The sequence below is a fragment of the Paroedura picta genome, chromosome 1 (genome assembly GCF_049243985.1).
Source record: "Paroedura picta isolate Pp20150507F chromosome 1, Ppicta_v3.0, whole genome shotgun sequence".
NCBI classification, from domain to species: domain Eukaryota; kingdom Metazoa; phylum Chordata; class Lepidosauria; order Squamata; family Gekkonidae; genus Paroedura; species Paroedura picta.
In genome coordinates, this window is record NC_135369.1 from 91963602 (window position 1) to 91986834 (window position 23233).

The window sequence follows — 23233 nt, forward strand, 5'->3', positions numbered from 1 at the left end:
AGATAAGAATACAGGCTGCTTTGCTTGAACAGGCTCATGACAGCATGACTCATAAGCAGATTTCCGAGAATATGACAGGTTTCAGAATGGCTGGCAGGACATTCAGTGCAAGAGTTGACAGTGGCAGAATCATAGCATCTTAGAATCATAGAATCATAGAATCATAGAGTTGGAAGGGGCCATACAGGCCATCTAGTCCAACCCCCTGCTCAACGCAGGATTAGCCCTAAGCATCCTAAAGCATCCAAGAAAAGTGTGTATCCAACCTTTGCTTGAAGACTTCCAGTGAGGGGGCGCTCACCACCTCCTTAGGCAGCCTATTCCACTGCTGAACTACTCTGACTGTGAAAAACCTTTTCCTGATATCTAGCCTATATCGTTGTACTTGAAGTTTAAACCCATTACTGCGTGTCCTCTCCTCTGCAGCCAGCAGAAACAGCATCCTGCCCTCCTCCAAGTGACAACCTTTCAAATACTTAAAGAGGGCTATCATGTCCCCTCTCAACCTCCTTTTCTCCAGGCTGAGCATTCCCAAGTCCCTCAACCTATCTTCATAGGGCTTGGTCCCTTGGCCCCAGATCATCCTTGTCGCTCTTCTCTGTACCCTTTCAATTTTATCTACGTCCTTCTTGAAGTGAGGCCTCCAGAACTGCACACAGTACTCCAGGTGTGGTCTGACCAGTGCCGTATACAATGGGACTATGACATCTTGTGATTTTGATGTGATGCCTCTGTTGATACAGCCCAAAATGGCATTTGCCTTTTTTACTGCTGCATCACAAAAGACAGGGGAGACAAAAAAACATTCACCAACTAGACAACAATGACAAAGAAGAAGAAGAAGAAGAAGAAGAAGAAGAAGAAGAAGAAGAAGAAGAAGAAGAAGAAGAAGAAGAAGAAGAAGAAGAAGAAGAAAGACTTGGTCCTTATATGCCGCTTTTCTCTACCTGAAGGATACTCAAGGCTTGCATTCGCCTTTCCTTTCCTCTTGCCACAGGAGACACCCTGTGAGCCTGAAAGAGCCCTCATATTACTGCTCGGTCAGAACAGCTTTCTCAGTGCTCTGGCGAGCCCAAGGTCACCCAGCTGGCTGCATGTGGAGGAGGAGCGGGGAATCCAACCCAACTCACCAGATTAGAAGTCCACACTCCTAACCACTACTCCAAGCTAAAGTTCTGCATGCACTTTTCCAGGCAGGTGATCAGCATTAATTACTTATTCTGAGAAAGGGAACAACTAAATCTAGTCCCTGGTTTCCCTGCTACATTTCCCAAAGGAACCAGCAGCATGAGCACATAGTCTGATTGGGCTATATACGTGTAGTTCTAACTAGGCTACAGCAGCTGTATTATATGAAAAAGATTCATATCCTTGCATGGGGGAAAGATTCATATCCTTCCATGTTGCAGGCAAGCTATTGCTTCAAATGAGAATAAATGCTGTGGTTAAGCAAATTAAAATTTAAACAGGAACAAACACTGTTATTAAAATCAGTATGCTTCAAGTGTTTCTGCCAGCCATTGTGGTTTCTTCTCTTCCTTGATTTACAACTTACATGGTTAATTTTACAACCCAAGAGTGGTCTCTAAAACAATGCAAGAATTTTACTAGTCACATAAACTGTGCCTAATATTAGTATAATAAAATATTTTACTTGCAAATCAACTTCTAAATGTTTTCCTAAAGCAAGCAATATAATGCAGTTGCAAATCTGATTACAACTTCAAGCAGAGTTCTTCAAATAATCATTCCTAGTTCTGTGTGCCATCTAAACTAATTCCAGAGCACATTATGTTGTAAAACAGGTATGGTTGCACTGGGGATTTAATCTATATAACCAATAAGACTCACATAAATATTATTATAAAAGAAATATACTTAGTAATCTTTAGAGGGCCTCTTTTTGTTGGGCTGGTGTCTACCAGTTCTTATTGTTTTGAACTGGATTAGGTTTGTGGACATAAGCTACAACCCTGCATGGTAAAAAGTTATGGAACTATTTTTCTCAGGCCATAGTATCTTTTCCCTCTCTTTTGCCAGGTGTATTCATACATGGGGCCATAATTCTCCCCCGACACCATTGTAGCTCAGTGACTTGATCATGGGCAGGTTGTATGAAACACCCAGAAGGACTCAACAATTTATAGACATGATTGTAAGAAAGCAATCCCTGCTTGTTTATTACCAAAACTGTGGCAGTGTGATTGGATATTCTCTGCTATCCATCAGACCCTTCCCCCCTGCCCAGGAAACATAATAATGGTGTAGGGGTTAGGAGTGCGGACTTCTAATCTGGCAAGAGAGGTTCAATTCTGCACTCCCCCACATGCAGCCTCCTGGGTGACCTTGGGCTTGCCACAGCACTGATGAAGCTGTTCTGACTGAGCAATCAGGGCTCTCTCAGCCTCACCCACCTCACAGGGTGTCTGTTGTGGGGAGAGGAAAGGGAAGGCAACTATAAGCCACTTTGAGCCTCCTTCGGGTTGAGAAAAGCAGCATAGAAGAACCAACTCTTCTTCTTCATCATCACCATCATCATTAAATTTATTGAATCATAAATATGATGGTGGAAAGTTCTCTCAAGTCCCAGCTGACATAGCAAACGTACATGGTTTTCAAGGCAAGTGATGAACAGAGGTGGTTTCCTATTGCTTACCTCTGCATAGCAACCCTGCACTGTCATGGTGGTCTCCCACCCAAATACTAATCAGGACTGAGATCTGTTGAGATCAGGCTAGCCTGGGTCATCTACATCAGGGCAAATAAGGAAAATACCATATCCTAATTGCCTAAGTGGATCATTGGTAAGTATTAATAATTCCGTTATTTAAGCCAAAATTTGCACTTTTTTGTTCTTTCATGCAATCCTTTGCAGAGCCCTTTAATTTTAATGGGCTAGCCTAATCCTAACTCTATATAGCACTGTACTTTACATCGGTGGTCCCCAACCATGCACGGCTGGGCAATCGCCCTCCTTGCTGCTGCCGGTCCCCAGCCTGAAAAAGGTTGGGGACCACTGCTTTACATCACTGTCAATTTGTACAGTGAGTGGAAAGCTATTGTCGTTCTAATTACATACAAAAACAGAAAAAAATATATATAACCTGTGTAGACACTGAGGATTCATAAATAGGACTAGGTATCACTAGTAATACATGAACAGCAAAAGGTGTCTAAATATGAGAGCCAGCATGGTATGGTGGCTAAAGAGCAGTGGACTCTAATCTAAGGTGACCAAATTGTCCCACTTTTGGAGGGACATCTGGGGGCACCTGGCAAATTGTATTTATGTTGAAATTATATATATATATATATATATATATATATATATATATATATATATATATATATATATATATATATATATATATATATATATATATATATATTACAATACTATTTTTGCATTCTATGCGTTCTATGAAACTTTTTGTTGCTCCATATAGACCAAATTTTTAATCAAGAAAACACACACACCGGTCAATGGTGTCCCGCTTTACCAATGTTAAAATCTAGTCACCTTACTCTAATATGATAAACCTGGGTAGATTTTCCACTCTTCCACAAGCAGCCAGATGGGTGACCTTGGGCTAGTCACTTTTCTCTAAGAGCTGTTCTCACAGAGCAGACCTCTTAGACTGTCTCAGCCCCACCTGCCTCACAGGGTGTCTGTTGTGGGGAGAAGAAGGGAAAGGTGTTGTTAAGCCACTCTGGGACTCCGTCAAGTATTGAAAAGCAGGGTATAAAAAATGAGCTCTTTTTCGTCTACTTCCACCACGGGAAGTTGATAATCACTGATATACCATTGTCAAAAAGTACAATTAATACACCCCCCCTCTTCCTTGCAGCAGCAATAACATTAGGTGTTCCTTTTTCTACCAGTAGTATCTCTAGTCATAGCCAAATACCCTTCCAAGCACAATAGTGGTTACAACTTCTTCTGAAAACTGTTGTGGTACTTAGAGTTAACAGCTCTTAGAGCATTAAATATGGGATGAAGGGATTTCAGATCCTTGTTATGACATGTTATGTATTTTTTACCAGAAGAAAAAGCAGAAACAAAGGGAAGGGAAGGGAGGATGGAGGAGGTGAAACATATCTACTTAACTTTATTTTTGTCAAGAATTAGTATAAGGGGATAAATCAAAGACCTTAATACAAGAATTCAGATTTGAGCTGGGATTCAAAGAAAGAGAATGGGGTGTCACCAAGTACATGTTCTGTGAAGGAGTGTGTTGCATCTAATCAGTGGTGGAGAGTCCATGTTTTGCATACAGATGAGACGCAGCTTGGGACAGATGAGTCCCTAGCATCTCATGCTAAAATGGATCGCAGGTAGAATAATAGGAAACCCATACAGGAGGTACTTCTTCACTGGATAACTTATTCATCTGTAGAACAATTCACTGCCTCTGTGACATTTACCCCATGGAGGCCAGTGAACAGGGCTGCAGCCTGCTGCTTGAGCAGGGGCAGGTTGCCCTGACTCTTCCTGCTCTTGCTCGGGGAAACCTATTGGCAGCTGCACCAGGTCTATCCCAGATTTGTGCCCCCACATGAGGAAGCATTTTGACAGCTGCTCCTCATCCACCCTGGGTTTGTGCCCCTGCATAGGATGGTGGGGCCTTTTTTTTTGTTTATGAACACAATATTTGTTTGTTTGTTTGTTTGTTTGTTTGTTTACATGCTGCCCTCCCCGAGGGCTCAGGGTGGTTTACAGAAAACAGGGAGGATACAATTAACACATGGTAACAGGTAACCATGTTATTGCATGGGGATTCAATACCACATTCCTAAACAACAACAAAATGTCCCAGGCGGCTCTGCAGCACACAGTGGACCCCCCAGGACATTTTTTTTTACCTTCTGGGATGCCATAGGCAGGGGAAGAGCAGTAGGTCTGGACAGCTTGATTCTTCCCTTCCCTGTGGCCTAGGCCCAACATAGGCCCTGTTACCACCTGTGGGGAAAAGGGATTGCAGATATATCCACATTCCCTTGCCACAGGGCAACAGAGGGCCTGAGTTGGGCCATGCCTGGGATAGCAGCAACTCACCGCCTATGTCATGTGGAACCAGGAATTTGCTTCACTACCAGATGACCACTAAGGCGGGGCTAATTCCTGGTGTGGAAATGGTGTATTGTGATGGGTACCCCATTTAGAGGGGTTTCAAAGGCATTAGAGGGGTTTCAAAGGCATTATTTAAAAAGTAATGTATTCCTTAGTTTAGTCAGGAATGGCAGACAGAAAAGAAGGTGCATTAAGTTGTAGCTCATAGGGGCTCTTAAACACCAATCGCATTAATTAAGGATGCAAATATTTCAATCACTTCAGATAATGCCTTAACAACAAGCTTTTATCTTCTTGAAGTGAGTGCAATATTTCTGTTACAATATTAATGAATCAGATCTACATAAAAGCCACAGATTTAAGCAATTTCAATATTTCTGAACTTTCAAAGTGCTTGTTGTATGTTATTCCAGTATTCCATATTGTAACTAGGATTGCGAATCTCCAGGTGAAGTTTGGGGTTCTCCCACAATTACAATTTGTCTCCAAAGGACAGAGATCAGTTTACCTGGAAAAATTGGATGCTTTGGAGGGCCAACTATATGGCATCACATCCCTGTTAATCTCTTTCCCCAGGCTTTGCTTCCAAATACCTAGGAATATCCAGATACAGAGTTGGCACCCCTACCCAATATTGGAAGTGAGGACAGGGGCTAAGCTGGAAAATAGCTGGTAATGATTGAGCAGGGATTTGAACCAGGAACTTCCCTACACAATGATCTTATCTAAAGGTTCATTGGGTGCTTTGTTAAGGTACACCAGACAGGTGGTGTCTGGTGTACCTTTAAAAAGTACCCAAACCAAATACACCCATATAAGATGGGGGAGACTTGTCTTAGCAGTAGCATGTGCAAAAGGGATCTAGGAGTCTTAGTAGACCATACATTGAACATGAGTCAGCAATGTGACTCAGTGGCTAAAAAGGCAAATTGGATTTGGGGCTGTATCAAACGGAGTATCGTGCCAAGATCACAGGAGGTGATGGTACCGCTTTACTCTGCTCTGGTTCGGCCTCACTTGGAGTACTGTGTTCAGTTTTGGACACCCCAGTTGAAGAGGGATGTTGACAAACTGGAACATATCCAGAGGAGGACAACAAGGATGGTGAGGGTTCGGAGACCAAGACATATGAAGAAAGGTTGGGGAAGCTTGGTCTGTTTAGCCTAAAGAGGAGACGATTGGGAGGGGATCTGATAACCATCTTCAAGTATTTAAAAGGGTGCCATATGGAGGATGGAGCAGAATTGTTCTCTCTTGCCGCAGAGGGACAGACCAGAACCAATGGGATGAAATTAATTCAACAGAAATTCCAACTAAACATCCGGAAGAAGTTCCTGACAGAGCGGTTTCTCAGTGGAACAGGCTTCCTCAGGAGGTGGTGGGTTCTCCATCTTTGGAAATGTTTAAAAAGAGGCTAGATAGCCATCTGACGGAGAGGCTGATTCTTTGAAGGCAAAGGGGTGGCAGGTTACAGTGGATGAGTGATAGGGTTTTGAGTGTCCTGCATAGTGCAGGAGGTTGGACTAGATGACCCATGAGGTCCCTTCTAACTCTATGATTCTATGATTCTATGACTATTGCACCAAAGTTAATACTAATATTTTTGTGCTTGGGTAGGAATGCCAGAAATGCTGATCTGAATCTGATTGATAGCCAACCTTTCCTTGACTGAACTCTTATTTTACCTTTAAGATGAGATGTATCCTTTGACTCTATTGCTCCCGTGTGGCTTTTTCATATTCAACCAAGAAGTCCTGGAGCATCATGGTAACTGCTTGTGTTCCAGGCTCATGGCTATATCATGCCTTGATAAATAAACAGCATTTGTAACATCTGTATTACAGGATGCAGCCACTTCCCCAGCAATAGCTGTTGAAATAAGTCAGAGAATCATAGAATTGGAAGAGGCCATACAGGCCATCTAGTCCAACCCCCTGCTCAACGCAGGATCAGCCCATCCTAAAGCATCCAAGAAAAGTGTGTATCCAACCTTTGCTTGAAGACTGACAGTGAGGGGGAGCTCACCACCCCCTTAGGCAGCCTATTCCACTGCTGAACTACTCTGACTGTGAAATTCTTTTTCCTGATATCTAGCCTATATCGTTGTACTTCTCCCATATGACCCCACAATTCCCCACTGTGCCTGCAGGAGGGGGTAGCAGGAGACCTGTCCCCCCCCCCCAGATCATCTGTAAATATCCAAACTGGATAGATCTTACTTTTAATGGTATACCGGGAAAAACCTCATTAAAAATCCTAAATTAGATTTCTGTTAGCAATTAGTGGTTAGGTAAACAATTTCTTAACTGAATGCTTGTATTTATAATTACAACTGTTATTTCAATACATTACTTTTAGAAGTAATGTGCTAGAATCATATTGTGCAGATCCCTTTTCATGTTGACCTAAAATGTGCTTGTTTCCTGAGTTTATGTTCATTAAATTAAACCTATCGTTCTTAAGCCCTTTTCACCCTACCACTACCACCTGTTCCTAAATTTAGTGCTAACTCGAGCTCTCCAGAAAGGATGTGTATTTTCTTTTTTAAAAAATATTCAAAATGATAATGAAACTGGACTTTAATTTTTAAAATTTGAGAAAGATACAAATGTGCTTAATCTTTTACTGGAAAACAAGGATTTGAAAAATATGTGCTTGATAGAAGGGAAGGTTGTTAGTGTGTAATTGTATGTACATGTTGGGTGGTTTTGCATCAGTTTTCACTTGTATCCTATGTATCATATGTATCAAGGTGTACAAAGCCGAGGAGAATCTTTGGAGAATGGAGGTCCTGTGGCTGGGTAGGAGGATGGCTGGACAGAAAATGCAGCTACCCATTCTGGCTTGATATTGCTCACTTGGCCAGAAACCTAGAGGTGCTCCTGGATGCCTCCCTTTCAATGGTGGTCCAGGTCACAGGGGTAGCACACACGGTGTTTTACCACCATTGCCATGCAAGGCTACCAGCACCCAATCTGCCCTCGGGCTGCCTAGCTACAGTGATGCATGCAATGGTCACCTCCAGATTAGACTTCTGTATCTCACTCTACATGGGACTGCCCTTGTCTTTGACATGGAAATTACAGCTGTTCTAAATTTCAGCTGCTAGGGTCCTCACAGTGACACCTTGTAGGGCCCATATCCGTCTTATGCTGAGGCAGTTGTATTAGTTGCCAGTTGTGGTTTGGATCATATTCATGTTTCTGGTATTAACCTTTAAGGCCATCTGCGCCTTGGGCCCTGACTATCTGATGGACTACTTGTCTCCTTATGCCCTTTGGGTTCTTTGTTCTGCAGGTGCTAATATGTTTCCTGTCCCCAGAGAAGCACTTCTGGTCTCAACCCAGGCCAGGGACTTTTCAGTCCTTGCCCTGACCTGGTGGAATGAGCTCCTAGAAGAACTGAGGGCCTGGATGGAGCTGATGATACTTGTATTGATTGTGCAATACATATATTGACCTTTTTTCATATTTAGATTCTTGAAATTGTGACTGTATACCCTGACAAAATGCTGAAGGTTCTGAAGCCTCCTATTGGTGGAATCTCCCTCCCTCCACCAGGACAACTGCTGCTCTTGCTCAGCATTCCAAACCCTCCCCACTGCTTTTCAAGCCTGCTGTGAAGGAAGCCTCTAACAGCCCCTGACTGAGGTGAGGGACCAATTTCTGTGGCATATGTAGGCATTCCTTTTGAGGGGGGAAAGCTTTCCCCTTCTGCCTAACTGTTGGCTGATAGGAAGGCCACAGTAAAGCCCCATCTCACTTAAAATACTGCTCTGGCTGACCTCGCTGCCAGAGGGAAGACACAGGAAAGCTATTTGTGTCTCTTTTCTAACACTCACTGAACATTTGAGCCCTACTGCACAAGGTTGTTGTGTAGATGAAACTGGATACTGTTGTGGGAGTTATTTTGCCTCCTCTTTCATCTGCACAACAACCCTTTGCAGTAGGCCCCAAGTGCAGTAGGCCTCTACAACAACCTGCGTGAGAGGTTCAAATGTTTCTTTTGCGCAACAGCCCTTTTCACCCTCCAAAGGAACCATTTCTACCTGGAGAGCAGAAGTCTGGAGATAAGGTGTAATTCCAAGAGATCTCCAGGCCTTACCTGGAGGTTGGCTACCCCTGAATTGGAAATATACCCCTGAATTGAAAAATATTCCTTGAGGTTTGGAGGTGCGGCCTCAAAACAGTATCTCAGTGTCTCAGAGTCCACCTTCCAAAGCAGCAATTTTTGCCTGCAGAACTGATCTTTATCGTATAGAGATGAGCAGCAATAGTAGAGACAACGGTAGAAGTGTCCCTTAACAGCAACAGTTTGTATTTTTTGGTGCAGACAGACAGACAGACAGACAGACAGACAGACAGACAGACAGACAGACAGACAGACAATCTGGATAGTAGAGACAATGGTAGAGGCTTGCAGACTGAGTTTGAGTGCTGCAGGTGTGTCCCACCTGGGCTCTGGCCAGCCCTTACCAGCAACAGTTTTTATTTTTTGGTGTAAACAGACAGGCAGACCAGCAAGGGTCCTGTGAGTCTGGAAAGTGCAGGAAGATCTAAATAAGGGATATTTAGACATTGTAACTTTGAATAATGAACAAGCAACTGGCTGGAGAGACATAGGGATGGAAATGACTTTGTTCAAGCCTGGCCTGATCAATAAAAATCAGGGCTCTTCTGCACAATGGGCATTGTAGCATGAAGCCTGCTGTACTGCAAAACACGAGAAATAATCACGGCTCACCAGCACTCCACACTTCTCAAGCTGTCTCACATGTTTCTGGCCACTTTCCCCACTTTAGTCTCGTTGCACTTTGGCCTGCCTACCAGTGTCAATCACTTTGGCCAGCCAATTCCCTCCCGGCATGGCTGATTGACAGATGAACTTCCAGCAATCACCATTTAAAAAAATTATTAAATAGACTAATTTGTTTAAACACCTATCCAAATCTTCATAGAGGCAGAGACAATTTCAGCTGAGGTGCGAGTCCACCTATTCATTGCTCCAGGCTGTTCTCCATTTTTAAAAAGCACTTCCTGTTTCCTAGAAGAAGGGTGAGGGAGATGGGTGCAAGGGTGGGACATTGGAGGTGATGTAGCACTTCTTCGCCTCCATATTTTCTTTTGCTTGTGGCCTGCTGCTTGTCCACTTTTAGTTTGGTGAATCCACTGTATGCAATTCCCCAACTGGAGCTTTAAAACGGTGGACGCAGTGAGCAGTTTGCTGGCCAGATTTGGGAGGTTGGCGACGTCATGCGGAATGGCCAGAATATAGCTTCTTCACAAGTAAGCATTTCACTATATTTATCATGTGCAGAAAAGCCCTCAGTATTCTCCATGAAGGTCCTATGAAGTAAAAGGAATAAGTAGCCCAGAACTTCAAGTGGAGTTAGCTTGGGAGCTCACATATAAAGTGTTTACAGGACAGTAGAGTGAAACTATGGGGGGAACAAGGTTTTCCAGTTTTATTAGACAACCGTTTGGCTAATTTGTGAACAACAACAGGAACTGCAGTTGCCAGCAGTTGTCCTTTGGCTTCAGAAGAGCAGACACCACCAGACAAGCAACAGACTGTGCTAGCTAAGCCCAGTAAAAATGAGGTTTGAAAGTGGGGCTTCAAAAGGGTACAATGTCCCAGAGTCCACCCTCCAAAGCAGCCATTTCTGACTGGGAAGCAGACAGTGAGCAGTAATTCCCGGAGATTTCCAGGCCACACATGAAGGTTAGCTACCCCTGAGTTGGAAAGTGGGGCATCAAAAGGGTATAATGCCTCCACAACCACCCAACCAGCTACAAAGTGCCCCTGGCCTTTTTCAGATGAAAACATTGCAGTGAGGAAGTATGTTTGCCTGATAGGCGTAGGTTCATGTGTAGGAATCATGGGATTCCACATTTCCTAGGTGTGCATAAACCTGACATGAGTCAAGACAGTGGTACACAGAGAGACCTCCTCTTAGGATTACCAGCTTTCAAGTGAGGCCTAAACCTACACCAAACCATGAGCTAGCACCCGTTCCATTAAAACATACAATGGGCTTTACTACTAGTCTTTGATAACATTGAAATAGCATTATCAGAGTGCTTATGAGCATTTAAACTAGAATATGGGAAGCAATGCTGAGTTGTTATGGCTAATTACCATCAAGATGGTAAACAACATGAAAAAATAACATGTATAGTAAAAATAAAATTATTCCCATGTTTTAACAGTTGTCTCATTCCGGTAGACTTTGAGGGCCATTTCGCACGGCTTCAAAATAGCGCAATGGTTGCTAATTGAAAACGCTACTAATTTGCCTTAACGCACGACGTCGCAGACAATCTGCAACACTCCTGAAACCAATCAGCAAAAAGCGCTTCGTTGTAGCGCTTTTAGGGGAATCCAGAAAAGTGGATTCACCCTCCGGATAGCGATACACTCCTGCAACCAATCTGCAACACTAGCGCTAAAGACCTGTGCGTTACCATTGTTGCGGGTTCTTCAAAGTCCCTCCTCCTGAGCCTGTCCTCCAAACTTCCGGCGAAGCGATCGCCATTTTTTTTTCTCCGAGCGAGCGGGGATAAACGCACCAGCGAGCCTCTTTCTGTTTAGAGGCTTCCCTAGCTTCAGTCCTTCACCTTTAGTCACTAAGCACAAACCACATAAAAGCCCGTTTGCTGAAATAAAGTCCCTTTATTTTTTACACATTAATTCAGCCGAAAATCGGGCCCGTGAGAGGGGGGGGGATTTTTTTTTTATCACTCGAGGCAGCGTGCCAACGATCATACAATCAAACGACAGCTCACATTAGGCAGCTGGATGGGTCTCTCCGTTGCAACGAATCTACCTAGATTCGTTGCTATGGGTCTGTTTTTTTTTAAAAAAAAACCTTTCTTAAAGGGAAAGGGGCTGTTTGGGAGCATGCTAACGGCTGCCCATTGGCTGCTTGACGGCCAGGGGCGAGACGAGCTTGGCAATAGCGCTTCCTTTCTAGCGATTTCTGCCGAGACCGGAAACCTGTGGGAAACGCTAAAAAACGCAACTGATTCCACTACAAAGGCAGGTATGCATAACGACGAATTCCACTATTTTAAATGGCGATTTTTCATTCCGCAAACAATTTGCAACAAAGATCCCCGTGCGTAAAGGCCCTGAGTCTGCCCAATTGATTTCCTATGGGCATTTTAGATGGGGCATTTGGGTGGGGGCCCAGTAGATGTTACCAGTTCACTAGCCTCACTCAAAACATTGGCAGAAGAACTCAGTTTTACAGTTCATATGGAACTGTGCCAACTCCTGCAGAGCCCCAATCTCTTCTTGGAGCTCATTCCACCAAGTTGGGCCAGGACAGAGAAAGTCCTGGCTCTGGTTGAAGCCAGATGTACTTCCTTAGGACCAGGGATCATTAGTCAGTTAGAATTGGTCTCTGGCATCTTGATAATGGTCATGGTGGAGGACTGGCAATCCCCCCTGTCAGCCATTATTGACGAGATTGCTCCTCGGCGCCCTCTCCACCCTCGCCTCAAACAGGCTCCTTGGTATTCCAAGAGCGAGTGTGCAGGAAGACTCATGATGAGGCGGAAAGGACATCCCATTGCACACTTATGAAGGCGTATGAGATGGTGGTGTAAGTGGCAAAGTGGGAATTCTTTGCCGTGGAAATCACGTCTCCAAGTTCTGATTCAGCACAATTATTTAGGTTAATTAGATCTCTCACTGCCCTTGAGGAGGGGCATCAAAATTCTAGAAAATTAGATTTGAGCTGTGAGTCATTAGTGAGCCATTTTGCAGATAAAGTCTTGTTGCTTCGCCGGAATCTACCTGCCATGATTGATACAGATTGTGAACTCCATGGCCATCGCTGGAAAGAGTGTTTGATGGTTTCAGATGGCTCATTAACTGAAGTGGACAGATTGCTGGGGTCAGTGAGAGCAACTACTTGCCCCTGTCAGTCTTGGGTGCTCAAACTGGCTGACAGACGGATAGGAGGATTATAAACCTCTCCCTAATATTGGGTCACTTCCCTGCAGCACTTAAAGAGGCAGTGGTTCGTCCTCTCCTGAAAAGTAGGACCCATGGGACCCTGCCAACTACCACCTGGTTTCACTTTTGGTGTTTCTGGGGAAGATGGTGGAGTGGGCCATGGTGGACAATTTTTGGAGAAAACTTTGGCCCTAGACCCATACCATTCTGGCTTCTGTCCTGGTCATGGGGTGGAGACTGCACTGGTTGCCCTGACAGATGAGATCCAGCACCAGCTGGACTGGGACAATTTGGACATCTTTGTACTTTTAGATCTGTTGGCCACATCCGATGTTGGTAGACCACAAGTTGTTGCCTTGCCATGACTGGGATTAGGGTGGCTGTGCTGAAATGACTGGTCTCCTTCCTCCAAGATTGGTCGCAGAGGGTGGCTATGGGGAAAGAGTTGTTGAATCCCTTGGCATTCCCATGTGGGTTGCCTCAGAGGGTGATACTCTCTAACACACTTCTTAACATTTATATGTGCCCTCTAGCCCAGCTGGTCCAGGGCTTTGGGCTGGGTTGTCACCTATATGCTCTACCTCCTGATAGATGGCCAGCCGCATAATCCCCTGGATACATTTGCCAGTTGTTTGGAAACAGTGGCTGGATGGCTCAGGCAAAGTAGTATGAAACTCATCCCCACCAAGACGGAGGTCCTGTGGTTGGGTAGACGGGACAGGAACAGGCAGTATGTCTCCCATGCCTAAACGGGGTGCAACTAACACCTGGAACGAACTGCCAGGAATTTGGGGATGATGTTTGATGCCTCACTTTCCATGAAAGTTTAGATCATTAGAGTAGCCCAGATTGCACTTTTTCATCTGCGCCAAGCACGGATGCTAGTGCCCTACCTGTCATCGGACCACTTGGTCAGAGTGATCCATGCAACAGTCACTTTTAGACTAGACTTCTGTAACTTGCTCTATATGGGCCTGCCCTTGTGTTTTGACCTGGAAATTGCAGCTGGTACAGAATGTGGCTGTCAGGGTCCTTATTAGGACACCTTGGAGGACATTCAGCCAGTGTTGAGACAACTACACTGGTTACCAGACTGCTTCCGGATCAAGTTCAAGGTTTTGGTTTTAACCTACCTATCTGAGGGACCACTATCTGAGGGACCACTTATCCTCCTTGCAGGGCTTTATGCTCTGTGGGTAGGAATCTGCTGCTTGTCCCGGGCCCGAGGACACCTGGCCTCCATTCACCTGGCCTCGACAAGGGCCAGGGCCTTTTTGACCCTGACCTCAACCTGGTAAAATGAGCTCCTGGAACAGCTAAGGGCCCTGAATGAGCTGTCTAGGTTCTGCAGGGCCTGCAAGATGGAGTTCTTCTGCCAGGCATTTGGTTGAGGCTGGGGGGGATTGACAGGAGTTACAAACAGGGGATCCTGCCCTATCCTATGAACTCCTACACTGAATGTGGAAGACCATGTCCCAATTCTATATCATGTTATTGGTCCCAGTTGGGATTGGAGAGTTGGGTTGGAGAGCTTATTATTGAGTTAGACCGCCATCTTATAACTGTATTTGCAAAATGTTTTACTATTTTAATGGATTTTTATGGGTTATCTTGTTCTATGGCTTTATTCTGTAAGCCGCCTCGAGGTGATATCATGAGAGGTGGGTTATAAATTTAAAAAATAAATATAAATAAATAATGCTCTTCAGGGGGCAAAGGCAGAAAAGTAGTCCCTCAGATACAATAGGTCTTGGCCATGAATGGCCTTAAATGCAAGAACCAACATCTTAATCCTGATCCAGAATTCAACTGGGAGCCAGTGCAGTTGCTGAAACACAGGCTATATATGGGCCCTTTAAGATGTTCTGGGGAGGACCCAGGCTGCTGCATTCTGGGCAAGTTGCAGTTTCCAGAGCAGGGATAAGGGAAAGAAAGTGTAGGGCAAGTTACAGAAGTCCAGTCTAGAGGTGACCATTGCATGAATCATTGTGACTAGGTGACCCAGGGCCAGGTAGGGCACTAGCAGCTTAGCTTGGCATAGATGGAAGAATGCCTGCTGTGCTACTCTGGTGACCTGCACCTTCATGGAAAGATCACAACCAAGATCTTGGCTGAGTGTACAACTGTCAACTGCACCCCATCCAGGCAGAGCAAGTCTCATTTTGTCCTTTACTGCCCAGCCACAGGACCTCCATCTTTGAAGAGCTGAGTTTCATATGACTCTATCTGAGCCATCCTAGCATTTCATCTGACTTATGGCAACTCAGTAGAACTTTCAAGGCAAGAGACAAATGGAAATAGCTTGCAATAGTGTGATAGCCCTAGGCCTCCTTGGTGGTTTCCCATCCAAGTACTAACCAAGATCAGCCCTGTTTAATTTCCAAAGTTTGACAAGATTGGACTAACATGGGTTTTTATTCATTTGCAGAGGAGGGCATAATCAAACACACAAACCAACATCCTTAATTTTAATGTCACCTTAACCGGATTCATTTGACTCCCTTTCATACTGCAGCTGCTGCTGCTGCTGCTGCTGCTGCTACTACTACTACTACTACTACTACTACTAAGAATAGACAACAAAATAAATAATAAAAAGAGCAACCCTGAGGCTGAATAATTTGGCCAGAAAAACCTTGTTGTTTTCCAGCCAAAGTTTGTCCACAGAATAGGCAGTTAGAGCGCCATCACTATGGGGACTGTCAATTCTCAAGTGTGCCAATGCTGATTCTTGTTTGAAGTTAGATTTCCTACAGAGCCCATTAACCTAATCACCATTGCTTCAGACAGCTTTGTGCTCAACAAGTTGCCCTTGAGCTCAATAGTATGCAAATAGCTGGTGCTGCAGATTGACCTAATCCTCCAAACGATGAGACAAGTCAGTCAACAAACCATAAATTTAGTATAGGCAGCAATGGAACACAGGGGACATTTTTGGGATTTCAGCCTGCAACCATAATCTAGAAGGTTCTTTCTTCTCTGATTTCACAGTTACCCATTTTGGAATAAATTTGACATTTTTTGGAATGTAATGGCATTTTAGCTCAAATACCAATCTGTCCTATCAGATCCCGCATTAAAATTGATTTGAGCTTGGAAATCTATTTGCATGCAAGCACCACAAGTCTACAGATCTCTCTCTTACCTCCACTAATATATGTAAACTGCCCTATTCAACTTTGCATTTGACACAAAGGCAAAAAAGTGTATTTAAAAAAAAATCACCTGTTGTGTGAAGTAATAAAAAGCAGTCAGCCAGTAAATTCATACACATTTTCTTTTTGCCTTTCTCAAGTAAGGTGCAATAAAATAATCTGAATGTCCTTGACCATACTTGAGTGTTGATTGCCAAAGTAGCATTAGATATTCCTAAAACAATCTGTGTTATAGAGAGAGATTATACAAAATGTGTCATACATTTTTGGGCTGGGAGATTCTCTAGCCATGGAGACAGTGGAATCTTTGATGATGAGGTATTTCCTTCTCTATTCTATTCATGATCTCAAAACATGTTCAAAGTTATTGAGCCATTCTGACAGCACCCTTTTGACCATATTCTTTTGCATGCCACATAAGCCTGCCCCACAGTGACCCACATTCTAAACCAAAATCATTTAAACACAAGGCTGTTGGAGATGCCATTCTTAATGACTGGCTATTGCGCTTTGAAAGAAAGAGCTTGTTTTCCTGAGTTAATTCATGTCAGATGTTCACAGGCTGAATTTTTGTGCCTAATTAGTCAAATTAATACAAAGGCATCCCTGGACAATGTACACACCTGCATCCTTTTATTGGGTTTAAAAGATTTGCCCCACCCTCAAAGTGAGCCCTACTAAATATGAGAAAATTTTCTCACTTTGGCATGTACTGCCTAAAAACTGACATTTAAATAGTTGACAAAAGTATCCATACTTCGTTAGCAAAATTGCCTAGCAAAACTCCATTATTTATTCAGAAAACAACACCAAAGCTAAATAATTCCCATTTAATTTAATGCCACTTTTGTCTTTAATATGTAGTCACTGTTCCATTTTATGAACAAATTATATGTTATAAACAGAACAGGTCTTGGATCAGAATGGAGTACATCTAGTCTAGAATCCTGCTCCCAGCAATGAGCCAAAGTTAGTGAGTATATTTTAAGTGGAACACAGAAACTGAGGACAAGGAGCAGTGAAGACTATCACCTGGTGGATTGGGGGCATTAAGGCAATAATCCTGCCCTGTTTTTACCCATGTAACTGGCCTTTAGAAAAATGTTGCTTCAACACAAGGCAAGTTCCATTTAGCTATTAGTGTTTAGCTGCTTCTCAAAGAAACCCTTAGATTTATTGTAATATCTCCATTTAAAATAACCTTCATGTGATGCTCTAATTCCTAAAAACTTGGAAGTAATTTAAACTTCAGCTTTTATTTATATTTTTATATAATTTGATTTGTATACAACCCATCTCAGACTGGCCGACTAGTCTGATGTAATCTTTGATATATAAACCATTGTGGACTGTGATATAATACTGTGGCATAACATTCCTGCTCTGGCCTACAGGCCCTGTTTCATCCTGTACTCCTTGGTCTTCCCAACACCTGGAGGAGCTATTCTCTCACTCTGTTCAACCACCACCACCACCACCACCACCACATGACCTTTGCCACTGTTAGGGTCAGGATTCCCACCTTCCTTTCCAAGTTGTGAGGCCTTGCTTCTATGTTTACCACTACCCAGATCTGGTTACCATGGGGACAGTTTATGCACCACTAGGGGAGTGGCCATTGGGCAATCGAAAGCCCTCTCCTTCCTCCTACCACGCGTTTTAAAATAGTGTGTCCAAGACAGTGGAGGTCTCTGTGTTACAGAGAACCACTATCAGGATCAAAAGTTCTAAAGTATTTATTTCAAAGGAAGTGTTCATATGATAAGTGTACTGTTAGAACAACACTAAATTGATCACGGGATTCAAAAGAAAAGGGTAAAATGAAATTCCTTTGTACCTCCCTCTATACATAATCTATTAGTTGTTAAATATAAGGCAGTCTCCTATACAGGAGTTTCTTTATCTTCAAGCCTCCTTCAGGTGCAAGCCAGCAAATGGCAAGGCCCACCTCTCCAAGCTCTCAGTGAAAACTTCTGTCTGCTTCAATGGAATCAGGACCTCAAAGCCCTTCCTCCCTGCTCCCAAAAGATTTATCCTCTCTCTTTCTCCACTTACTGACCAGGGCTGAATCTGCACGGAGCTTTCCCCCCCCCCTGCTTTCGATCCTGCTGAATTCAGATCATTTTGAACCCGAGTCTTTGTGCTTCCCCCCCAACTTGAAACAGAAACCCATCTGCATGAGGCTGTGAGTGGGCAGGGGGAAGTGGGCAGGTAGGTAGGAGCCGAGATGAGGACCACTGATTTCATCCTCCAGAATTAAGATGACTGCCTCCCATGCTGATCTCTCATCCTCTCCTACCTTACAGGGCTGAATCTGCAAGCAGATGGGAGGGTGGGCAGGTGAGCGAGCGGGGTGGGGGGGCGGGCATTTGGGGAGGACCCAAAATGAACGGAGACAAAACAGAAGCAGCCTCTCACAGAATGAGACAAATCTCTGCTGTGAGAAGTATGGATTCTGGAGCACAGTCATCTTAAACCTTTAAAAAAATAAATCTTGAATCCAGGAACTAGGAATTCTTTGGACTGGCTTGATAGTGCAGAATATGGTTGGGAAGCATAGCTGTGTACATGCCTATGCATGGCCCCTCCCCTTCCCATCCCCTCCAGGTCCATCATTGGTCAACATGAACATATAATCATAGCATCTGATAAATGTTCAACAAATTAAAATAAATATTTTAAAAATTAACTTTCACCCATTTGGGAATACCTTCCAGGGCCATGAAGAAACTGCAGGATTTCACAGAAGCCTGGTTGAGAAAGCCTGGTCTAAAGGCTATGATAGAATGGGTCAGATGAGGTCACCTGAAGCTGAACCCTTCAAAACTTGAGGTCCTGGGGCTGGGAAGGAAAGGGCCTGATGAGGAAGTGCCCTTGACAAGGTGCATAGACTGACAGAAATCTGGGAGTGACCCTGTATTCCTCCTTAACAATAGAGGCACAGGTCACAAAAGTAGCTTGGCTGGCATTTTCCCATCTTTGTCAAGCCAAACTACTAGTGCCCTATCTGGCCTCAGAACAAGTGATGGTGACAGTGATCCATGTGATGTTTGCCTCCAGGCTAGATTTATGTAATTTGCTGTACATGGAACTTCCCATATCCCTGATCTGGAAACTGCAATTGCTGCAAAATGTGGTAACCCAGGTTCAGACTAGGACTCCTTGGAGGGATCATGACCAAACTGGCAGCTGCAAGGGTTGCCAATTGTATTCCAGGGAGTTGAACATTACACTGGTGGCACATGCCTCTCATAAAATAACAATCTGTTGATTAAGTAGCAGTCTGTGTTTTGCATACACATTTTATTTTTAACATGGACATTGTAAATGAGATTGAACCGGTTGGTGCACATTTCTTCCTCTTTCAAAGACTTATTATTACCATAATTTGTTCCACACTAAAATCAAATATTCTCTAATATTTTTCATGTCAAAATGACAAGGGGAAAATGCTATTTTAGCACCACGGAAAATTCCATTAAATGCCAGAAGAGTTTAAAGTCTTGTTGTGCAGCTCAAGCTCCCACTTCTAATTAGATCTCCGGTATCCTTCTTTTTCAGGGGGTGTGGGAATCATTTAGAGCCTAACCATCAAGGCATGAGCACAGTGTTTGCTCACAGACCATAGCCTTATTAGATTAATGCAGAACTGTTGAATGTTGCTGTGCACAAAATAATGCAACTGGAATGTGGTTCTACCCTTCCCCAACAAATGTTCAATCTCCTGCTGCCTGAATATGCTATCTTCTCCCTGCACTAGCCACACATGCATACATACCACAAAGGCTGTCTTATTCCATCCTAAGGAGAAGGAGGTTTTTTTAATTCCCAGGAACAAATGGCTTGACTTTTAAAAATGCTTCTAGAATGGAAGTGATATAATTTTTCACACACTTTACATAAAATCAAATAATATTTATTTCTATATTACTAAATAAGTAAGGGTGGTGGAGAGGTACTAAAGATCAGTATACAAGCTGGGGGTACATGACAAATTATGGGGAGGGGATAAAAGATTCAGGGATCCCCTGAGATTTTGATCATAGGTCATCTGAAGAGCTTCTCACCTCAAGAGTCTGAGGGACAGAATTTAAAAATAAATAAAGTTCTCAGAAAACTTGTTACCCAAACAGGTCTTGATTTGGGGAGAATCAGCAATGCAAGAAGTATGGGTAACCCGGATCTTTTTCTGAATTCATACAGGAGTGAGATTTCTTAAGGGAAATGCTTACAAAGAACCAATCCAAAAATTAAAATAAATTGAAAAATAAAAATAGTAAAATTAAATAAAAGAAAAGCAGTTCATTTATTTAACACACACACACAAATCTTTATCCTAAGGGAGTTTAAGAAAGAAAAGGGGGCAACGAAATGTATACTATACCTGTCCAGCAGGTAGAAGGATCCAGAGAGGAATGGAGAGGGTGACCAGCATCCAAAAGTATGCTGTCAGGTGGCCAGAGGGCCAAAGGCAGCACCATGAGAACACACACACTTTGGGGGTGTGCAGGGGTTGATATAATTTTTGAAATTCCTTGGCCAGCCCCAATGGCTGCCCACAATGAGGTAAGTGATTGATGTCTGGTTGTGAGTTGTGGATTAATCTGATAGGGTGGTTGGCATATGAGGTCACTAGAGTAGGAGGTATGGGGGGAGTAAAATAGGAGATATTTGGGGGCAGGAGATGTTGCTAGACAGAAATTGTACTGGAAAAAACACAGCTGGAGGGAAGAAGATAGGACAAAAGAAGTACTAGTTAGTTCCTGAAATACCTATCCTATTGATAGTCTAATGGTCTTTGGCTGGGATGGGGTGGTTTCCATATTGTCCACATGTAGCTCAGTGAGTTGAGCAAGCAGGAAATGGAAGATTGCTTCTAATCCAGTTCAGACTAGATGGAAATCTGTCTTTTCTAGGCAAGAGAAAGAAAGTTAGTGAAGCCAAAAAAGATGGAGACCTGACCTGGTTTTCTAGGTTTGTTGAGGGGCCCTACTGACTCCATAGTCAGTCTCTGCCAGGTTGGTTTCTGCATGTACCAATCACCTCAGAGGTTAATCATGGGCTTCTGTGCATGAAAGTGTCTCTGGATGAAGCACACTTCCCATTATGGGCTACATTAATGGTAACAAAAATGGCTGAGACAGTGGCTGTGCGTTGACGCCTGCAAAGGGCTCGTTGGAGGAGGATGTGACCACCCCAGCAGCCTGTGGGCCAGGCTGGCTGCCAGCACACAGCATGCATGACGTCAGGGTGAGCCAGGACCCATGGTACCTATATAACGCACTGCATGTGCGGATCCCAGGCCTCTTCTCCAGGACGCTGCAGAGAGCAGCTTCCCTCCCACCCGCCCTATGTTAATGTGAATACAGCTTTGTTCTGTGCCTTGAGGGGTCATTTCATGTTCAATAATTCATCACAGCTGTGGGTTTCCATGAGATGGAGCCTGTTGGCAGGGAGTCCTGTGGGCGATCGGACTCTCTGAGGTTTGGACCTCGCTATGAGGCGGCATGTAAATGAGTGCGGCTGACCCTACTGGGCAGCCAAGGGCTCACTTGTCAGGAAGCCAGGGGATAACCAAATGAGAGGGCCATCTATTGGCTCCCCCACATAGGTCACTTCTGGTAGGGCAGATTTCAGGATCTGCTCTCCCAGCTGGGAATGGTGCGGATCCCCAGGGCGTCTCTGAACTCTGCAAGTTTTTGGTGCAGTCTGCTGACTGCTAGGTCAGGCTCCTCCTCCCATGCTGCACCAACCCTCCCATGGGGAGGTAATAAAGCTGTGGCCATGTTTGTAGCCAACATTGTTGTGTCACATCTTATTCCAGCCTAAATGCCCTCCTGCAAGTCAAACTAAACAAGTCAGTTTCCAGTGGTTAGAGGTATAGTGGTTAGAGGATCACACTGGGATCTGAGGAGTCCAGGATCAAATGCTATGAGGATAGGGAAGTGCCATTGGGTCAGTCACTTGTTCTCTACTTAATCTCTCTGACAATAACATGAAGGAGAGAAGAACATTGCTGGAAGCCACTTTGGGTCCTCATTGAAGAGAAAACTGTGTGAGTGTAAATATCTAAATAAAGAGACATACCTTCCTTTAACTGACTCATGTCTATTTTCACCATTTTGTGCTCTGGAAGTACATTAAGTACTCATTAGTCAACGATGTTTGAGGTGGGTTTTTTTTCCTTTGGGTTAATTAAATAAACACCATCTTTCTACATTTCTGCAGAGTCCTGAAAGTATGCAGCAACTCCAGCCTTGTCTGTGGGTACCCTGGATTGCTATAACTAAAGCTCATGCCTTGAATAAATTTTTGTTGGTCTTAGTGCTACCAGACTCTGATTTTATTGAACCCAATTTATTAAATGTACAAATGCTTTATATGCCTAATCTCTCAAGTTCAGTCCTTGGTATCTCCCCCCCCAAAAGCTTCATTGAGCAGGACTAGGAAAAATAGCTTCCTATCTTGGGGGAATCATTCATTTCTCCTTATTTTTGACAATTCAGAGCAAGGTATGTTGCTGATCTGTTTCAAAGAGAGGTGAAGGCTAAGGGACCACAACAGGAAGCATGGGTCAACAGAATATTTTCCCCTAGAGTGAGTGCTTGGTCTGTTTGAGGGAAAGCTTACACTAGAGAGGAGGAGAACACTGCCACTGATTTCCTCACAATCTGCAAGTCTCTGTACTCACTATTTCCAAGGATCCTCTGAATCTCAAGAGAAGAGTTTTTGGAGGTCCAGAAGATGGAGAGATCTGTTTTGTGGCCTTTCTCCATTCATTGTTTATAGGATCTAATTCTTAGGTTTTGAAAGATACTAAAAAACTGGCCCTGTTGGAGGGTGAGGAGAGGGCAGTTATATGCTGTGAATGCATTATCCAAAAATGCTTTTATTTTCACATAGTTGCCCATATAGGCCTGAAATAGAACTTCATCTTCAGTCAACAAGCATTGGATTTCTGATCTGCAATTTCAACTTACAAACAAAATGCTTCTTTCTACCTGTCCTTTAAACACATTTTTATTCTTTCATTTTAACACGGCAC

The 23233-nt window shown here is 43.7% G+C and overlaps 1 long non-coding RNA gene across 1 annotated transcript in view; it reads right to left on the minus strand.

Moving 5' to 3' along the window:
• LOC143839904 (uncharacterized) overlaps nt 1-22997 on the minus strand; it is a 46115-nt gene extending 23118 nt beyond the window's left edge. The window contains exon 1 of the long non-coding RNA XR_013231938.1: nt 22880-22997. This is a non-coding gene — a long non-coding RNA (uncharacterized LOC143839904). The remainder of the gene's footprint in view (nt 1-22879) is intronic.
• Nucleotides 22998-23233: the final 236 nt, after the last annotated feature.